General features: G+C 45.8%; 1 protein-coding gene and 1 long non-coding RNA gene across 6 annotated transcripts in view; one reads left to right on the top strand and one right to left on the bottom strand.

Annotated features, from left to right (window-relative positions):
- The window catches only part of LOC119374811 (SH3KBP1-binding protein 1), a 739,328-nt gene that overhangs the window by 172,052 nt on the left and 547,641 nt on the right, over nucleotides 1-19,635 (top strand). The window lies entirely within an intron of this gene.
- LOC119374813 (uncharacterized) lies at nucleotides 5,761-6,535 on the bottom strand. The gene is made up of 2 exons (XR_005180327.2): nucleotides 6,390-6,535; nucleotides 5,761-5,995 (listed from the first exon to the last, which is right to left on the bottom strand). It is a non-coding gene; the product is annotated as an uncharacterized LOC119374813 (long non-coding RNA).

Here is a 19,635-nt window from a genome sequence, read left to right as displayed (position 1 = left end):
CAGAAAGCGATAGGAAGAAACGTGTCGTAGGTATTCCGTACATTCATTGCATATCTCACAGGCTAAAGAAAGTAGGAAGTAGATACGGCGTTAATGTTGTTTTCACGGCTGCCAATAGGCTGGGTAAGATATGTGCCGCTGTCCAGAGGAAGAATGAGCGAGTAAAAGACAAGAAGCGGACCGATAATTGTTTCGTAAAACACACCTACAAATTCACTGATTGCCGTACGAGTGTGGTGTATAAGGTCCCTTTCAGCTGCGGCCGCTTCTACGTAGGACAGACGGGCCGATGCATTAACCAGAGATTGTTGGAACATAAGAGATCGCTAACAGGAGGCTCACCTTCTAATCTATCTTTACATTGTCGAGATTGTAAGTGCACGCCAAAATTCGATGAATGCGCAGTGTTGTACCGGCATAGAAATGAAGAAACGCGCCTGATGATTGAAGCATGGCATATCGAGAATAGTGGTAGCGCATGCTTGAGCCAACCGTCGATTAACTTGCATAAAGATGAAATCAAATGCCTTAACAGTTATCTTCCACGTAGACCTCCACGCGTGCCGGATTGATAGGTTCGCCGGTTGCATGGGCATGCGCAGATAAGTTTTCGTGCCTTCTTTCTTTTCAGCCGTTGTGCGTCTCTTCAGTTGTTAGTCGGCGTTTGTGGTGTCCTGATCTCTTTCTTGTGTCCGTGTTTGCACACCCAGTCTCTTTTTAGAATAAACAAGGAATATTTGTCGGACAGGCGAGGCGTATAAGAAGGATCTGTAGCGACAACGGTGACTACATTCACCACTTAAGCAACCTAAAGGAAACACTAGTTGAAAGAAATTACCCGCAAGATGCTCTAAACAAGGTCTACAACGAAGCATGTCAACTAGATAGGAAATCATCATTAGCTCAAAGGGCCCCCGTAGCACAGCCCAACCAGCCGCCAGCATTTATAACCAAATACTCAAACGCGCTGATGACATTGCATTGATGAGTAACGCGGGAGACGAATTACAGCTCCTGATTACTGAACTGGATACGGAAAGTAGAAGAGCAGGTCTGAAAATAATATGCATGAAACTAAAGTAATGTGGAACAATCTTGGCAGAGACAGCGCTTTGCGATAGGTGGCGAGACACTGGAAGTTGTAAAGGAGTACGTCTCCTTAGGAGAGGTAGTAACCGCGGAGCCGAACCATGAGAGTGAAATAACTAGAAGAATAAGGATGGGATGGGGCTCATTTGACAAGCATTATCAAATCATGAATGGTAGTCTACCACTATCCCTCAAGAGGAAGGTATATAACAGCTGCATCTTACCAGTACTTACCTACAGAGCAGAAACCTGGAGACTTACAAAGAGGGTTCAACTTAAATTGAGGATGATGCAGCGAGCGATGGAAAGGAAAATGGTAGGTGTAACCAAGGAGGTTCTATAGAACCTCTGGAGTGGCAGTCCCGGCCGCCGCCAATGGGAGCAAGTGAAGCCGCCGCCGGCCATATTGCTAGAGGAAAAACAGGGCGGGACCGCCATAGACGGCAATGGAATACGCGCGGCGCACGCGTTGGTTTGCAGTCCCACAATAAAAAAATGAGATGGAAACCGCTTTAAGGTTACACCCACGAACAGTTGCCTCTTCTCGTTTATGAAACAAGTTATGTCATGCACCCATTGTCAGCTGCAGACTTTCAGAATAGTCTGTTGTCAAAGGGGTGCTTCGTATATCGAGCGCGCTGGCGCACTGTAATTGCATATGTATTTCTTGGAGCTGGGTTTTTGTGATGTAACGGCGTCAGTATTCAAGAGGCAACCACAAGCTAACGTGAAACGCACTTATTTCCATCACGCGAACATTTGGCCAGAAGGAGGATGCAAATTTTGGCGAGTTGGTGATCACGTCATTTTTGCCAATTGACAAAAATGACGTGGTCACCAACTCGCCCAAATTTGCATCACAGCGCAAATTTTTGAACGTGGAGAAAACGAAGCGGGAAAACACAAGACAGCGCTCGTCTTGTGTTTCTCCTCTCTGTTTTCTCCTCGTTAAAAAATTCGCGAGGTGATTGACAAAATGACATTTGGATTCAGCCCAGCCCACCCTTCTTCAAGAATTGTTCACTTGTGCATGTGTGGATATATATATATATATATATATATATATATATATATATATATATATATATATAAACACATACGTTATACACCAATGTACAGAAAGAGTGGTTGACCACATTTGTTTTCGATGTTCACGTATGTTCGTTCAGATTGGTTATATTAATTCTTATACCTTTCATGCGCTGTTTCCAGGGCTACCACAATGCTGTTCATGCTCAGAAAATTCAGGCATTTGGAGATTTCAAAATATTGTACAAAGCTTTATTTATAGTACTCAAGCAAAACTACTAGCCGGCCTAGTTATAGTAGAATGTTATAGTACTCAATGGAGAGGTTGTTTACATGTGCAAGACAATACAAAAATCATACACTTAGCATCGTGATCGGCTTTTCTTGACATAGCCGGAGGATATGCATGAGGATATGATAACATGATTCGGCAAGGTTCTGTTAAAGAGGCGCCATACATTTTCTTTGCAGAAAACACTTATTGCACATTTAACTGATATTGCGCGTGCATAGCTGTGCATTCGCGCAAGTAAATACAACAGGAAACAGATAAACAAAACATACGTAATACACACGTGAGGTACGTACAAATGTCATCAACCGACAGAAATATGTGATACGTACAAATGGCAAGCGGGTTGCAAAACGACACCTCGAGTTGCAGAGATGTAATATGGTCCATTGATTGCTCATTGATTGCTGAATATTATAATCCTTGAAAGTAGTGTTCGCACTCTATCTTTGCAATTTGCTCTGTTGGTTTCCTTGGTGATGTGATGTATGCGGATTTTGATGTAGTATTCGGCAATCTTTTTTGACAGCTTATATATATGGTGGTCGCAGTCAAGTAGGTGATAGGCAAGCTCTGCAAACCACGACCTCTCGAGAACCATAGTTAGGATTTCCATAATCAGTGGTGCGCACCTTTTGTGCATTGCCCTTACATCAATGTGCTGTGCCTGCAGTACTCGGAGACCTTTCTCAGCAGCCTCGCAAATGTACAGCACATCCTTAGATGGTGCCACCAGCCCACCACGACTTTTCACTTGAGTAAGTGCTGGGAGTTCCTTTGACTGCAGCGCAGCCGCGCACTCTTCACAAGTTGTGCTGTCTCGAACTTTGCGCGCCACAAATCCTGCAACATACGGCACAACAGCTTCAACAAATGGCGACAGGCTTCGTGGCAGGTCTACGCGATAGGTGTACTCGTGGTCATCAGCAAACGGCTCAAGGATAGAACATCTCTGGTGGGTGACTGGAGTTGATTCGACTTGACTGACGGCACTTGACACAGCCAGCACCGTTACAACGTCCGCAGCACAGTTCCCTGCGTCAGATGACTTGACCTCTGTCTGTATGAGTAGATGCTTGTATGCTGCTGTGAACTGACAGGCAGTTGGATTGTTGTTGAAGCCCCCTTTTCCTCTGATGCACCCAAAGAAAATTTCCAAGTGGTCCTGCGACATCTTGTGGGTCAGCAAGTACTGCAGTTTTCCTGTGGCTACAAGACGTTCAAAGAGATCTGCAGTGCTGTGCATGCAAATGAGCAGGCCGACAAATCCGGTTTTCTTCAAGCTCTCAATTACAGGGCGCCCATTTGCATCAGTTAGCTCAGTGATGTAATTTTCAGCTTCTTGCAGGAAAGCCTTCCATGAGGCAGCATTCTCATTGCGTAGTGCAGCTTTAAAAGATTTGGCAAGAGGATTTCGTGAATTAAGCAAGTCAAAAAGCCTGTCGAAAATGCGTATAAACCTTGCTGTGGCATGTGCACCTTGGAATTGTGGTAATCTCAAAGTAAATTCACAGAAGTCGAGGGCATCTGCCACTGAGGAACTGTGTGTTTGCACAGCAAGTTTCACTTTCATTTTTTGTTTTTCCCATTCGACATGGACTTTTGTAAGTTTATTTCCAAGGTGCACACCTTCTTCTCGCTGCATGACTTCTAGTTCTTTGATGTAGGACCACTTTATGCGCGAGCCTTGATCATCAACCAGGTGGTCAACCGATCCGAGGCGTTACGAACTAACTTGAGCATGTGACAAGGGTCTAGAATTATCGAGACCTTCTTCGACGAGTCCGTTGGGCAGTCAAAACTTGTCGCGAAATGGGGTGACCGGTAGTTGAGGTCAGCACCAAGACAGCGGGCCATTGTGAAGTTGGAAGCAGCCCCGTCAAACGTCAGTGACACAGCATCCACTCCTGCTGCTGTCACCCTTGCAATGCACTCTTTGGTTAAGTTTGCTCTTTCGGAGCCCGAGAAAGAGTCTATCAAAAAGTATCCAAGTGGTACTTTAAGCCTCATGTTCAGCGCTACAAGCATGAACACACAAGCATTAGTTGCCTCTGGCAAGCTGTCTTCCGATATTTCTGTCCCCAGGTCAACATATCCAACAACTCTGTTTCCGACCAGTTGAACATGCTTCCTTATGGAGATGTCGTCTACTATTAGAGCCGCCACTAGCGGTTCCTCCTTGCTCTGCGCCACATTTTTAAGGAAATCGAATGACTCCATTGTAAAGCCTGGTTCTCCATTGACGGCCTTGTACCACTCGCGCAGGGTGCGTGGTGACGGTAAAGCATTATTAAACTTTGCGCGCACATACTTGTAGGCGGCTGAAGAATAAAAATGCAAAGTCAAAGCAAAGGCACGCAACTCGGGAGGATATTGGACGCTTTCTTTCGTGGTTGCTCTGCTAAGCAGCTGCAAGATGTCCGAGGAGAAGGTGGCTTCGAAGAATTCGAGTCCCTTTTCTGACAATAGACCCCTGTCAACTCCTTCACAAGTTTCCTGGAGGCATCGAAGCGCTTCGAAAGTCTACGCTTGCTTTGTTGCAAAGTCTTCACCTTCTTCTTAAGTTGCTCAATATCCTTTTCGGCATCTCTCACTTTCTGCTGATAGAAAGCTTTAGGAGGAGTCGTTGGCATAGTATTGCCTTCAATCGACTGCTCTATGTCCATAACGGGCGACAAGGGTACCCGAGGGTACCCGGGGCTTCGGTGGGTCTCTTTTCCTCTTTGGCTACAAAGAAAAAAAAAAAAACATCAAGAGAAATTGACTCTTTCTATCCTTTGCGCTTGCTTTGGTAACTATTGTGGCACAAAGGCTTAAATATCGGGTGTTTCAAGAAATGTGCCTGAAAATTCTCTATATTAAGGAGAACGCGACATTTGCTCGCCTCCTATAGGTGCTTTTTTCTTTTGTGGGTCGGTAGATTACCAGAGACACAAATAACAACATTAATAAAGAAGGTTGAAATAATTAACGCTTAAGTTAGAGACGACAGGCAATTAAGTAAATTGGGAAGTCACCGGTAATTTTCGCGGAGTGATGAAGCTCTAACCATTTACGGGTGAAACCAAAACCGAAGCGCCCAAGTGGCATGCAACTGCCAAACTCCAAGAGATGTGCCCCGAATGAACCGTTAAAGAACGATTACAGTGGTTTTAATTCTGCATTCATTAACCTACGTGGGCGACATGTACTATCACGGCAAGCGCAGCCCGCACAGCCTCGAAACGAGGTAGCTCGACCTCTCATGCCGCGTCCTTCGGTGTTTCGGTTTCGGTTTCGGCTGCAAGATTGGCTGGATTTCACAAGAGTTACATCTTGTTTTTGCCGCAATTTCTTCTTTTCGTAACTATTTGTGTTGAAGCTACGTCAAGGAGGTAGAAACTAACAGGCTTTTGTAGATGCGCTGGGAAAGCAGGAAAAATTGTAGGTACACTGCCAGGCCGCAGTCTGGTCGTCTGCCCCGTTCTGTTGAAGCAGCATTCTTCGAAGTGAATAGGGCAGAGGTGGTCACCGTCCTTAGCTCTCCAACCACTTCTTCGAACGGCACGTTCCCAGGCAGAACGCTGCGCGCAGTCTTTCGGAAACCTGTAACACGGATAATCACGTCATGAAATGTTGCGTTGCCAATTCCTCAATAAACATGCATCAAATTCGATATCCATGCACCGGATAAATATGCATTCACTCCGTCAGTCTTGACTTGCAAGAAAACACCAGAAATCTTGGAATTCTAAGGGCGTTCAGACTTCCTACTCGTACCAATAATGCTCGATACGTCCAGCTCCCATTAATTGGTTCTTCGTGCATACACTTAAAAATCACGAACAACGTCGTGTCAGCGAGCATTTAAAGCGTAAAATTTTCGTCGATACAACCGTACGCATGTATTACATGTATGCGCACCTTTCAAATTGTTTCCAGTTTAACAGCATGCACGGAAAAACAGACAATCGTCAGCGAACGAAGTGAGGACACTTACACGTGAAAAGTGATCCCAGGCGTCTTCTTAATGCGATTTGTGCACCCATAAGCGACGCACGATGTCACCATGGCCTTGTAAAATGCTTAACTGCTTTACAAAAGCATGCCACCGTCCCCAAAGACAACTGCGACGGCGGGGCAACGGAGCGCACTGCGTCGTCTGCTTCCGAGTTTTTCCTTTTGCAATATGGCGGCGACCGGCTTCACTTACGGGGGCGCCACCTCCACTCCAGAAGAAATAGTATATAACCTCCTTGGGTGTAACCTTAAGAGACAGGAAGAGAGCAAAGTGGGTCAGGGAACAAACGGGGGTTAAGGATATCATAGTTGAAATCAAGAAGAAGAAATGGATATGGGCCGGGAACGTAGCACGTCGGCAGGATACCTGATGGTCATTAAGGGTAACTAACTGGATTCCAAGAGATGGCGAACGCATGAGGGGGAGACAGAAAATTAGGTGGGTAGATGAGATTAAGAAGTTTGTAGGTATAATGTGGCAGCAGAAAGCACAGGACTGGGTTGATTGGCGGAACATGGGAGAGGCCTTTGCCCTGCAGTGGGTGTAGACAGGCTGATGATGATGATGATGGATGGATGATGACTCAAACGCGCTACAAAACATAAATAATATCCTCCATAAGTATTACCCAATACTGGCAAGCAACGAGTGCCTTAGAAAAGCGTTTCCCAGAGTACCACAGGTCGTCTATCGCCACAATAGGAATTTCAAGGATATGTTAGTGCATGCAAAAGTAAACCCTCATTATACTGCCCACATAACACCTTGTTCTAGTCAAAGATGTAGGACTTGTAAACACCTTCAAGATGACGTTTTAGTTAAAAGCACCGGAATGATTATGTCCATCATATAGAATCTAGTTTTACGGGCGCTAGTTCAAACGTTATCTACATGATCGAATGTTCATATCGTCAAAAATGGTACATTGCCGAAACAGGACAACCTGTTAATGTTAGATTAAATGGGCATCGCGCGGACACGGCAAAGAAGTTACCCAAAGCAGTGACACAGCATTTTAATGTAGCAGGTCACAACTTCGAAGATCTCAAACTTTACATACTTCAGCCAAACTTCCGGTCCCCAAGAGACAGAAAATATACAGATTCATACCTTATTCGCAAGTTCAATACACTCCAGCCAGCAGGTATTAACGTTCCTAAGGGGGCTCTTCAATCTATTCGGTATGGTACATAAACGATGAAAACCTATGAGAGTTAAAACCTTCTTCAAGGAATTTCGAACCTGCTGTTGTTAAAATGCCACGTGCTTCTCTGACAATCATTCAGCGAAACGTATACCCTCCCCTCTCCCCCTCTCCCCCGCGTTTTGTTCCTTTTTTTTTTGCCTTCCTTATAGCTCACCCAGGTCGTCACGGTGGCCTCTCCCTCCCCCACCCCACCCATTCTCTAGCAGTTGCCCCCCCCCCTTCTTCCTTGTGGTGGAACGGGCACGAAGCATGTACACGCAATAGCTAAGGAAATGAGTTCCAGCCTTGAAGAGGACAAGTCCACTTGTTGAAACGTTGGCTCGAATACCCACCCCCTTTTATGGATTTCTTCATAGGGCCTGCAGGAGAGACTCATTCTCTCACTGAAAAATTAAAGATGCTGCTGGAATCTCGAAAGATAGCCTCTTGTACTGGAACAAACCCTGCGGTGTGTTGATTGTAGTGAGCTTCCTTGAGGAGGGCTCCAAAACTAATTGCTGGTTGTGATAACGTCTACTGCGTGATGTTTCACTTCGTCATCAGGTGCGCTGACGTGGCAGCGGACAAGCAACCGCATGCCTATAAAAGCGTGGCCCAAGAATAAACACTGATTTATTCCTTGTTCTGCAACTCGCACTGTTGTTTCTTGGAGTACGGCAGCTCGGCTGCCTAACTCTACTACACTGGCGACGAGGGTGGGACCCGGTTGGCTTTCCACGTGCTTCTTCTGTTGCTGCTGAAGTGAAGGCGACGGCTGCATGGGCGTCACTGCAATGGTGAAGATGGGAAAAATTGATGAAAGGAGTGATAGCTTCGAGTCCTTCCTGGAAAGACTTGAGCTTTACGTCACGGTGAATGTTGTGACCGAAGGCAAGAAGCTAGCTGTATTCTTGACACTTGTAGGCCCTCGAGTGTATGAGGTACTGAAGAACCTGTTAATACCAGACTTGCCAGCCAGCAAAACGTATGACAAGGTAACGACCCTGTTGAAAGGTCACTACAGTCCCCAAAAGGCCGTGATAGCTGAAAGGTGCCGATTTAACCGAAGAGTGCAGAGGGAATAAGAAACTGTGGCTGAATTTGTGGTGCAGCTAAAGCAATTGGCCAGAAGTTGCGAGTTTGGAAAGTTTCTCGACGAAGCGCTTAGAGGCAGACTTGTCGCCGGGCTACGCTGCACCGAGACAGACGCGAGCTGTCCACAGCTGAAGAACTGACATTCAAAGAGGCGTGTAAACTTGCTTTAAACCGTGAGCTAGCCTCCACACAGACCCGGCAAATGTTGTTAGAAGAGCACCAAGGTAGTTCACAAAAGCGCTCCGGACTAGAAGTTGATGCTCTCAGGCAAAGCAGTTGTAGCAGGGACAGCTGTCTGGGCAGAGCCGAGTGCCCAGAGTGTTTGCATACTTCGGAAAGTTGCCGGTATCGCAAGTATAAGTGCCATAATTGCGCGGAGCAAGGCCACTTGCGAACAGTGTGCAGGCAGCGCACCGGCAGAACAAAGGCACTGAATGCAATCGATAGTCCGGCAGAGGATTCGGACGAAGAGCAAGAAAATACAGTATAAAAATCAATGTCTGCCTACTATGTCACTGTCAGGATTGAAAAACGGGCCTTCAAGATGCAGATAGGCACAGGGCTTCCGTCACCGGCATGCTGAAATCCGTTTCTCAGCGCGAGTTTCCTCAACCGACTAACAAGAAAGCGACTGTTCTTTTAGGGACATGCACAGGGGAACTAGTGCCGGTTGTAGGATCAGTGAACGTGCTAGTCGAGCACGGTGATCAAACTGATACCCTACCTGTGTTGATAGTAGACGGTGGTGCACGATAGTTGCCTATAGAGCCACTCATCTGGCAAGCTGGTGCTACGGTCAACGCGGAATCTTCGTCATTACTTATGCCATGACTGCACCGACGCCACTTGGGGCACGTCACAGCATCAAACACGGTCATGCCAACACCGCTATCTGTGCAGGCCGCTCTGATATGGACCGTCTCGACGCTGCCTTTCTGCTTCGCCGACATCCAGCTGTCCGAGGAACACCGCATCGCACCTTCAAGCCGCTTCTCCGCCTGCCCGGGATTCTTACCGCTGAAGAAGCCACCGAATTTTCGCTGTTTCCCGTGTGGAACGAGCCACACATCTGGCAACCTGGTGCTACGGTCAATGCGGGATCTTCGTCATTACTTATGCCACGACTGCATCGATGCCACTCGGGGCACGTCACCGCATCAACACGGTCATGCCAACACCGCTCTCTGTGCAGGTTAGTTATTTACCGCACGCTTGTTGTACCCGTACAAGCGACCCATTCTTGCTTGCGGTGTGGTGCCCACTTGAAATTATTGATTCTTGCCGAAAATTGTTTTGCCAGACTTGCTTATATTGTATCAATGCGTATGTTGTTCACCTTCTGCTTGTCCTCTCTGGCGATGTTGAACTGAACCCAGGTCCCGGTACTAAAGATACAACAGCAACACTGCAATCAACTGCTGCAGTGATAACACTACTTGAGCTTTCACAAAACACTGTACTTGCTGAGCTTTCAGGCATTCGTAGTGCACAGACCAGCACTGAAAATCACGTTACCACTCTTTCCATGCGCGTTGATGCCTTAGAAAAAGTGGTACAAGCACATCAAGCCAACAAACACACTGTATCGGTTAACTCGAATGACGAAATTTCCAGGCTTTCTACCGAATTAAAAACGCTAACGGAGAAGTGCGATGATGCAGAAAATCGCTTGCGCAGGTCAAACTTAATCTTTTTCGGGATAACAGATGCAAACGGCGAAACCTGGGAGCAATCTGAGGCGCACATTATCTCCTTCCGTTCACAGAATCTTGGATTGTCGATACATACTCACGATATAGAACGTGCCCATCGCATGGGCCGCTTCCAGGATTCTAAAAACCGTCCCATAATTGTTAATTTGGCGCATTTTAAAGTCAAGTCGAAGATCCTTGCAGCAGGCCCGAAGCTGAAGGAAACAAAATTTTCGATTCGAGAAGATTATTCAGCTCATGTACAATTAGCCCGCAAAAAACTGTACTCTTTTGCTAAAGAAAGGGACACCGCATTCAAAATGCGTTACGACAAGCTACTGATCGACAAGACACATCACCGACAAGACACATCACCACATCACACATATAACGCCCCTACAGATTCCGTAATCGAATTATCTTCATAGAGATCACCGCCCGCTTCCAGGCCTCACCATAAACCTGCTCAGCCTCTGCTAATTTCACCTAGTACACCATCTTATCATATTATGGCTCTCATGCTAACAAACATTCGCAGCTACTTACCAAAAAAGGATGCTATAGAAGCCATCCTTGAAGATAACTGCTCCGACATTTCGATCTTCACCGAATCATGGCTTACCGCAGATATTCATGACAACGAACTCATCGAGAACAGTAGACTGTTTAGTGTCTATAGATTTAACAGAGATGGCCGAAGAGGCGGCGGTGTCCTTGTTCTCGTTAAGGGGAGATGCGGGTCGAAAAACGAGAGTTTTCTAAAAAATTATCGATTTTTTGTTTTCACCTGTTTTGTTAAGATTAGTACCTCTACTGTTCTGAAAAAAAAAATCAATGCCGAGACTCAACTGGAAACGCTTTAAAATTGCATCTAAAGAGCACAAGGTGGCTGTCAAAAGGCCGAAAGTGTGTCATCTTCGAGCACCTTGCCGCCGATAATGCGCCGCCGCTCGCCATTGTCGACCGCATGAGGCGAAGAGCCGAGCCTCACTGTTCAAATAATGACGGTTTCCCGCGCTGCTGCAGCGCAAGAAATAATAAAGAGACGCACGCTTTTGCCGCCTTTTTCGAGCGCCGCGGCTGGCTTTAAATCACGTGGTACGGATCGGGAGCCGCCATTGGCCGCTGCGCGCCTGTGTGTGCTGTGAAGCCTACTTGCAGGATCCATGTCTCGTTGAGCAGCGCAGCTGAACAACGCTTTTCTCGAGTGCTTATCCGTTATGGATGAAGAAAGCCGTAGGAAGCGCGGTCACCGGCCTGTGAAGTTTCACGCGACGCACAAATTTCGAGGATGCCGGCGCAAATCAAAGCCGAACACTCAAACCACGAAAAGATCGTCTGCTGCCGCAAGGCGTAGTGGCAGTGACGCCGATGCGTCCGACGAGTTTGCCGCGGCATTCGAATATGTGAGTGCCTCCCAGAAAAAGATCGGACTCTTCGAAGACGAAGAAAAATCACAGGACGACGAGTCTTCGTTGATTGCTGATATGACAGTACTGAACATGTTGGTTTAATCGAGGGCACTCCAGTTTTGAACGTGTTCTGGAAGAACTTGGCGTGCTCCCGCCTCATGATCTGGTTGCTCTTGGCAAATCACGGGACAGCACACGCCAGAAAAAAATGTCTCAAAAACTAACAGGAGAAGCAAGGGCTCGTCGGCGTGCGCTGAAGAAAAAATCTCTTGTCGAGGAGTCAGCTCGAAAGAGCTGTGAGGGCCAAACCTATGGTGCTGGCGCATTTTAATGGCAGTGGCCACTACAAAGAGGATTGCTCTTTCTTGTGTACAAATTTAGTCGCATTCAATGGCATCTTTGATAAATAAACATGCAATTTTGACTTTAAAACTCGTTTTTCTCAAAACGCAAATTTTGCAATTTTTGTCAATGTGCCCCTCCTTTTTCGGGTACTCCTGGTGCTCAGATCTGCATGAAATTTTTCCCAAATTTTTTCCAAAAGTATGTTAAATGGAATTATCTTGTTTAAGTTTCAATATTCTTATTATATAATAAAAAAAAGCTATGTAAACTTTTACTAGGGTAGGAGAAATATGAACTTCCCACGTTAAAATTTTTCACGTCTAGTACATATTTTGTATGGACTTCCTAATTAGTTATTTGCATTCCACACTTTATTTGAAACATTATGAACTATCAAATGTAAAAAATTATTGAAGTTTAGGTCTGAAAAGAGGGGGGGCAAAAGGCTTAAGTTTTTCACTTTGTCATGTTGCAGAACTAAAAGTATGCAACTTGCAAGAAAACTAATTATATATTTGAAATCAGCATAAAAAGTTCTATAAGCAGCTCAAGTTTCATTGCTCTAGGGTGAATATTAAAGAAAAAGTGTCTTCGAGTAGCATCTCCCCTTAAAGCAAGAGTAGTCTCACAGTTAGTACTCATGAATTGTAGCCTTCAACTAGTGTGCATTAACCTGTCCTTTCCTTTCGGCAAAGCCGTACTTGTCACCTGCTACCGCCCGCCAGAGTCCGATTGTTCTTTTGTTGATGAGTTGTATTCCATCCTTTTACATCTACACTCCTGATATCGCCCGTGCCAAGTTCATGCTTTGTGGAGATTTTAATTATCCTGACATCGATTAGGAAGAGCTGTCAGCATGCTCTCGTCAGTCAAAAAGATTTCTTGATCTAATCCTTACCTTCAATTTGATTCAGTGTGTTAAAACTCCAACGCGTGGTAGCAGCATTCTCGATCTTGTATTGGTCTCGGAACCAGAGTTGTGTCAGTCTTTATTGTGCACCAGTGGCCTTAGCGATCGTAACTTGCTTTTCTTTAATCTGGCCATTCCAATTCCTACCCGTAGGCCATTATTAAAATATATTCGTGACTACAACAAAGCCGACTATGAGAAAATCAACCAGGCTCTGGAAGAGTTTCTTCATCAATTCAGAATAAGTGCCCATACTCGAACAGTTAAGGGGAGACGCGGGTCTTTTTTTTATTTCTTTTATTAGCTGGTTGAACTGAACAAAATTTAACAAACTTATCCCATTTTTTCTGCAGATTCCAAATCTCTAATTAGATTTTTGGTAGCTGCATTAGTACAAAAGATGTGCAATCTCTAAAAGCATATTTCTTACGGGAATTTTTGGCAACTTTGCTTTGTCAAACACAGAAACAAAGTATGCGGCAAGGCTGCCAGAGTGCTGGTTTAGCCGGTGATGCTAATCCGATTGTCTTCAACAAACTTTGAATGCAAAATAAATAGACGTAAATGTGAGTGAAATTTTTTTGCTGCATACTATTTCTGATAATCGAGAATTATAATTTGGTGAACAACATTATAAGAAAATAAATAGCATCACCGGCTAGACCAGCTTCCTGGCAATCTTGCCACATACTTTGTTTTTGTGTTTGACAAAGCAAAGTTGCCAAGAATCCCTGTAAGAAGTATGCTTAAATATGTGTTAGAAATTGCATATCTTTTGTTCTAATGCAGCTAATAAAAATCTACTTAGAGATTTTGAATCTGCAGAAAAAGCTGAATAAGTGTTTAAAATTTCATGCCATTCACCCAACTTTTAAAAAACCATTTTTTAAGACCCACGTCTCCCCTTAACACTAACTGGCTGCTTTACAAGGAAAAAATACTGTCGCTTGTGGAATCATATGTACCACTTATCTGTATTCGTGGTGATGCTGATGAGCACTGGTTTTCAAATGCCCTACGACGGCTACTAAATAGGAAAAAACGTCTTTTTCGGGTCGCCAAAAATTCAGACTGTCAATCCAAATGGGACAAGTACTCTGAATGTCTCCGTGCTTATACGAATCTTTTAAAGCGCTCAAAAAAGAAATTCTTCCATACAGACTTGCAAAATATGATTTGAAATAACCCGAAAAAATTCTGGAAGGTTCTCTTACCGAACCATAACTCTTCACAAAGTATAAGTTTGCATGACCAAGATGGCACAAACATTCCTCCTGATCGTTGTGCTGATGTTATGAATGACTTCTTTACCTCTGTATTTACTCGCAAGCCTCTACGTAATATACCCCACTTTCCCAGCCTTAATTTTAGCCAGATGCCTCCAATTTTCATATCGGCTGAAGGCATAGCTAAACTTATCAGCAACTTGAAGCCATCCAGTGCTCCGGGGCCTGACGACATAACTGCAAGGATCCTAGAAGGTACTAGGGACATTTCATGCCAGATATTACAAACAATTTTTAGTCAGTCAGAGATGGTAAACGCGTGAGGGGGAGACAGAAAATTAGGTGGGTAGATGAGATTAAGAAGTTTGTAGGTATAACGTGGCAGCAGAAAGCACAGGACCGGGTTGATTGGCGGAACATGGGAGAGGCCTTTGCCCTGCAGTGGGCGTAGACAGGCTGATGATGATGATGATGATGCACTTCTTCAATTCCAGATGATTGGAAATTAAGCGAGGTCACTCCAGTTTTCAAAGCAGGCGATTGCTCCGATCCATCGAACTACAGACCAATCTCATTAACGTGTATTGTTTGTAAAATGCTAAAACATATCATTTACTCACAAGTCGCTTCTCACCTGGACAAAAATTGTTCCTTTTTTTCCAAGCAACATGGATTCCACTGTGGATTTTCTTGCGATACTCAGCTTTATGAGTTCACGACTGACCTTAACTTAAATTTAGATTCTTTATTGCAGACTGATATTATCTACTTAGGTTTTTCTAGAGCCTTTGACCGGGTCCCACATCAACGTCTGATGGCTAAACTTTCCTCCCTATCTATAGATCCCTTAGTACTGTCCTGGATTTCTTCGTTCCTTTCAGACCGCACTCAGTTTACTGTTATTGGCAACCACCGCTCCAACATATCTCAAGTTATTTCAGGTGTACCTCAAGGCTCTGTCGTCGGACCGCTTTTATTTTTAGTCTTCATTAATGACCTTCCTAGTGGTATTTCGTCCACGATTTGCCTGTTTGTGGACGATTGCGTTTTTTATCGTCGCATAACTTCTACCACTGACCAGCAACTTCTGCAAAGAGACCTTGATGTAATAGAAACTTGGTGTGCCCACTGGCTGATGAAGCTAAATGTATCAAAATGCAAGAGCATGCAAGTGTCACGAAAGCATTCCACCCTAGATTATTCATACACTTTAAACTCCACGGCTCTTTCATGCGTAAATTCGTACCGTTATCTAGGTGTCCTTATCACTGACAAGCTCAATTGGTCCGAACACATCACGAAATTAGTGGCAGATACATTGAAAACACTTGGCTTCATTAAATGCTCCCTTTCTTTATCTCCGAGTAACATCTGAAAACTTGCCTATGAGGTATACGTCAGACCTAAACTCGAATATGCCTTCGCTATATGGAGTCCACATCAAAACTACTTAATTGAATTATTAGAAAGCGTCCAGCATAGGGCCGCTCGCTTCATCAGTTCTGAGTATAATAGTTGGGTCAGCATTAGTCACATCAAATCATCCATTGGTCTTGACTCCTTAGCCCAACGAAAAAAGACACTGCGTCTGACACTGTTTCACAACCTATATCATAATCGTCCTGACCTACGAACCTCCATTTTAATAGCACCTGTGCGAACATCACGTCGACTTTTCAATTCCATGAGTGTGCAGCGTATAACTGGGTCTACAACCGCATTCAATAAGTCTTTCTTGCCCTTGGCCATAGAAAAATGGAACTCGCTGCCCGAATCAATAGTAGATCAACTTGACAATTTGAAGTTCGGGCAGTTAGTATCAGCTCACTTAGCAAAATGAATTTGACCGACAGCAGACACCTGTACTCACACAAGAAAGTGGAAGCTTACTTTGAAGCTGCTCCTTTTTCTAAGTGTATATTAAATATTTTGTACTGTACCTTTTTATTCTTTATTCGTTCGTAAATATTGTGCCTCTAAAGTTATATAATATCACTGTCCTCGACTCCGTAACAATGTATAACGAAACCACTCCTTATTGTAGATTCTGCTTACAAAACCAGTCCATCTATCATTTTCTAAACACGTACTGTGATGTTTGTTTTGTTTATTTGTTTGTTCTTAGTTTTCTTTTCTTTTCCTCTGTTTTGTGCATGTCAAACCACAATGCAAATACTTTGCAAATGTGTGCGGAAATGCATAGCATGTGTCATTTTTGTTTTTATTTTCAGTTTCGTAGCAGTGCACAGAGCTAACATGCCTTTTTCTTTTGTAAATGTGACCTTGTATGCATATTTCGATACTCTCCCCCCCCCCTTATGTAATGCCCAACCCAGGGCCCTTAAGGGATAATGAATGATGATGATGTCTGCTTGGTCGCAACTGGTTGAGGAAGCTTAAATTGAACGGGCTAGAAGTTCGAGTCGTGAAGCATGATCAGACTGTGGATGAATTAATGAAGAATTTCGAGGCAGTGTTTTCGCCGCAGATCAGGTTCATAACTGGCTATGAAGCGCAAGTTCTCTTGAAACCAAACAGCAAGCCAGTATTTTGCCAGGCTCGACTAGTGCCATTTGCGCTGAAGCAAGCAGTGTCTGAGGAACTGGACGCCTTAGAACGGACTGGGATATTGAAAAAGGTCACCAGGAGTGATTGGGCAACTCCTTTGGTGGGGGTACCAAAAGATGGGGGAACAAAAGTACGGCTACTGACTGAGCACTACCCTCTGCCTCTGCCAGAAGGCTTATTCGCAACTTAAGCAGGCTCAAAGGTATTCTGCGTTCTTGACCTTGCTTCCGCTTACCAGCAAGTGGAACTTGACGAAGATGCCAAAGTTATTTTAACGGTAAACGTACACCAAGGCCTTTACCAATACCAGCGGCTCCCTTATGGCATCGCAAGTGCTCCTTCCATATTCCAGTATTAATGAGCACTAACAGACAATAATGCCAAGTAAAGTATAGGGGATGTTATTAGTAGTAAATGTAAGGTAAATGTGAAGAAAGAAAAGTGGACGAAAAGATAACTCGCCCCGGGCAGGGACCGAACCTGCGACCTTCGAATAACGCGTTCGATGCTCTACCAACTGAGCTACCGCGGCGGCCATCCCCCCATCCACTTTATAGGGTATATATGTACATTTAAACGTGCGGGTGTCAGTCAGCGCCGCCAGTAGCCATGACGGCGAGTCTGGAACATTCCATATTCCAGTCCATATTCCATATTCCAGTTCCATATTCCAGTCACTCATGGGCAGGATCCTCAAGGGTGTCACTCAAGTCGGGTGTTACATTGATGATGTCATCATAGGGGAATCAAGTATTGATGACTGTCGGCTGAAGCTTGAAGAAGTGTTGACCCGGTTACGCGATCACAATGTGACGCTGCGCATGGAAAAATGCCAGCTCTTTTGCTGCGAAGTTCGCTACCTTGGCCACGGAATTTCAGCGGAGGGAATCAGGCCACTGGGATCAAAAGTAAGGGCTGTTGTGTAGGGCAGGAGCACGGCGTAACCCGCGGCGGGCCGACGGAGAGGCCGAACGACGGGAGGGCACGTGAAGTGACGATGCGTAGACCAAGCTTCGGCGAGACAGACGGGAGACTGCTCACCCGCATTTATTGCAGATAGTTTAAGGAGGGGGAAGAAGGGCTAATGGGAGGCACGGCTCACATGACCGGCATGGCCATCCTGGATTGGTGGTAGCAAAGAGGCATGGAAGAGACCCAGCTCCACCCAGTAGCATGAATAGAGACCCCCACCGCACTGGTGTTTTAGCATGTCACAAGGGGTCGCGCAACACAACGTCGTCCCATCCTGGCCATCTTGGAAGCCTGCATGGCCATCTTGGACGCGGCCACCCGTGTTGGGGGGGAAGCCGCCGCCATTTTGTGTTGCCGCTGCGAAGCCATGTGCGACGCGCTGGACGCTACCGCCATCACCGGCGAGCGAGCCGACAAGCCGTTTATTCTCTCCGAATGCCACGTTGGCTTTGTTGAGCGCCTCCAAGTTGCGTCCCACTTCTGCTTTTTGCAGCGTAAGGGCTTCCCCGTACGACAGAAGTTTGGCCCGTACATGTCCGTCGCTGACCCCATGAATTATTTGGTCCTGTACTCTGTCGTCGTAAGTGGCGCCAAACTTGCACGAGAGGGCCTTCTCCTTGAGGGCTGCAACAAATTCGAGGAAGGTTTCGCCGGGTAGTTGTTCGCGGCTCGTGAATAGGTGCCGCTCGACTAGTATTTTCGTCGTCTTGGCAAAGACGATGAACAGAAATCCAGGAATTGTAGCAACGTGTCATACTCTGTCGTCGACACCGCTCTCGTGCCCAACGCCGCCGGCTTGCTGGTTGTGCGTGGTGCATTTTGGACGCCTTGTGCTTCGAGCTGCTCCTGCGTGGCGAAGTATTTGCGCTGGCCCTCGATACCGAGCTCACTGATAAGTGCTGATGCGCGTCTTCGTCCTCCCAGCGGCTTCCACCGGCCACCTTCAGGTGTACCTGGAAATTTTTTTTTCGATTTATGCCACAGAATAGCAGGCGTGTCGGGCACGTTGAGGAATGGAAGAAGGTTGGCAAAAAGGGCCGCCATGTGTGCAGGAGGTAGGTAGTAGGCTCAAGCAGGAAGGTGGCGTCGTAGAGGGAGCCAGAGCGGGAACAAAGAAAAGTCAGGTCGACGCCAATTTAGCAAGCAGGAAGGACAAAGCACCGACGTGCAGGAGAAATGTGACTCGCAGGTAAGTTTCACTTACGTTGTGCTCTTCCTGGTGTCGCCTGTGGAACCGGGTTCAGTACCTCGTTGCCATGTGTTGTGTCTGGCAGGAGCGCGGCGTAACCCGTGGCGGGCCGACGGAGAGGCCGAACAACGGGAGGGCGTGTAAAGTGACGGCGCGTAGACCAAACTTCAGCGAGACTGGCCGGAGACTGCTCTCCCACGTTTATTGCAGGTGGTTTTAAGGAGGGAGAAGAAGGGCTATTGGTCAGCGAGGCACGGGTCACATGACCAGCATGGCCACGCCGGATTGGTGGTAGCAAAGAGGCATGGAAGAGACCCGGCTCCGCCCAGTAGCATGAATAGAGACTCATTTCAAAATGTTAACAGCGCATAGAACGATTAGGAAGGGACGAGACAATAAAGGTAAAGAGCGCTGACTTCCCTTCCTAATCGTTCTATACGCTGTTAACATTTTGAAATGAATCCACACCAACTTGCCGAAGCGTCAACCCTTGCAGACTACATAAATAAAGACCCTCACCGCACTGGTGTTTTAGCATGTCACCAGGGGTCGCGCGACACAACAAGGGCGATAAAGGATGCACCTGAGCTCACAAATATACCAGAGTTAAAGTCTTTCCTTGGAATGGTAG

This window comes from Rhipicephalus sanguineus, chromosome 11 (assembly GCF_013339695.2).
Source record: "Rhipicephalus sanguineus isolate Rsan-2018 chromosome 11, BIME_Rsan_1.4, whole genome shotgun sequence".
Taxonomy (NCBI): Eukaryota; Metazoa; Arthropoda; class Arachnida; order Ixodida; family Ixodidae; genus Rhipicephalus; species Rhipicephalus sanguineus.
Note: the sequence above shows the minus strand (reverse complement) of the source record. Positions and strands in the feature narration are given on the sequence as shown.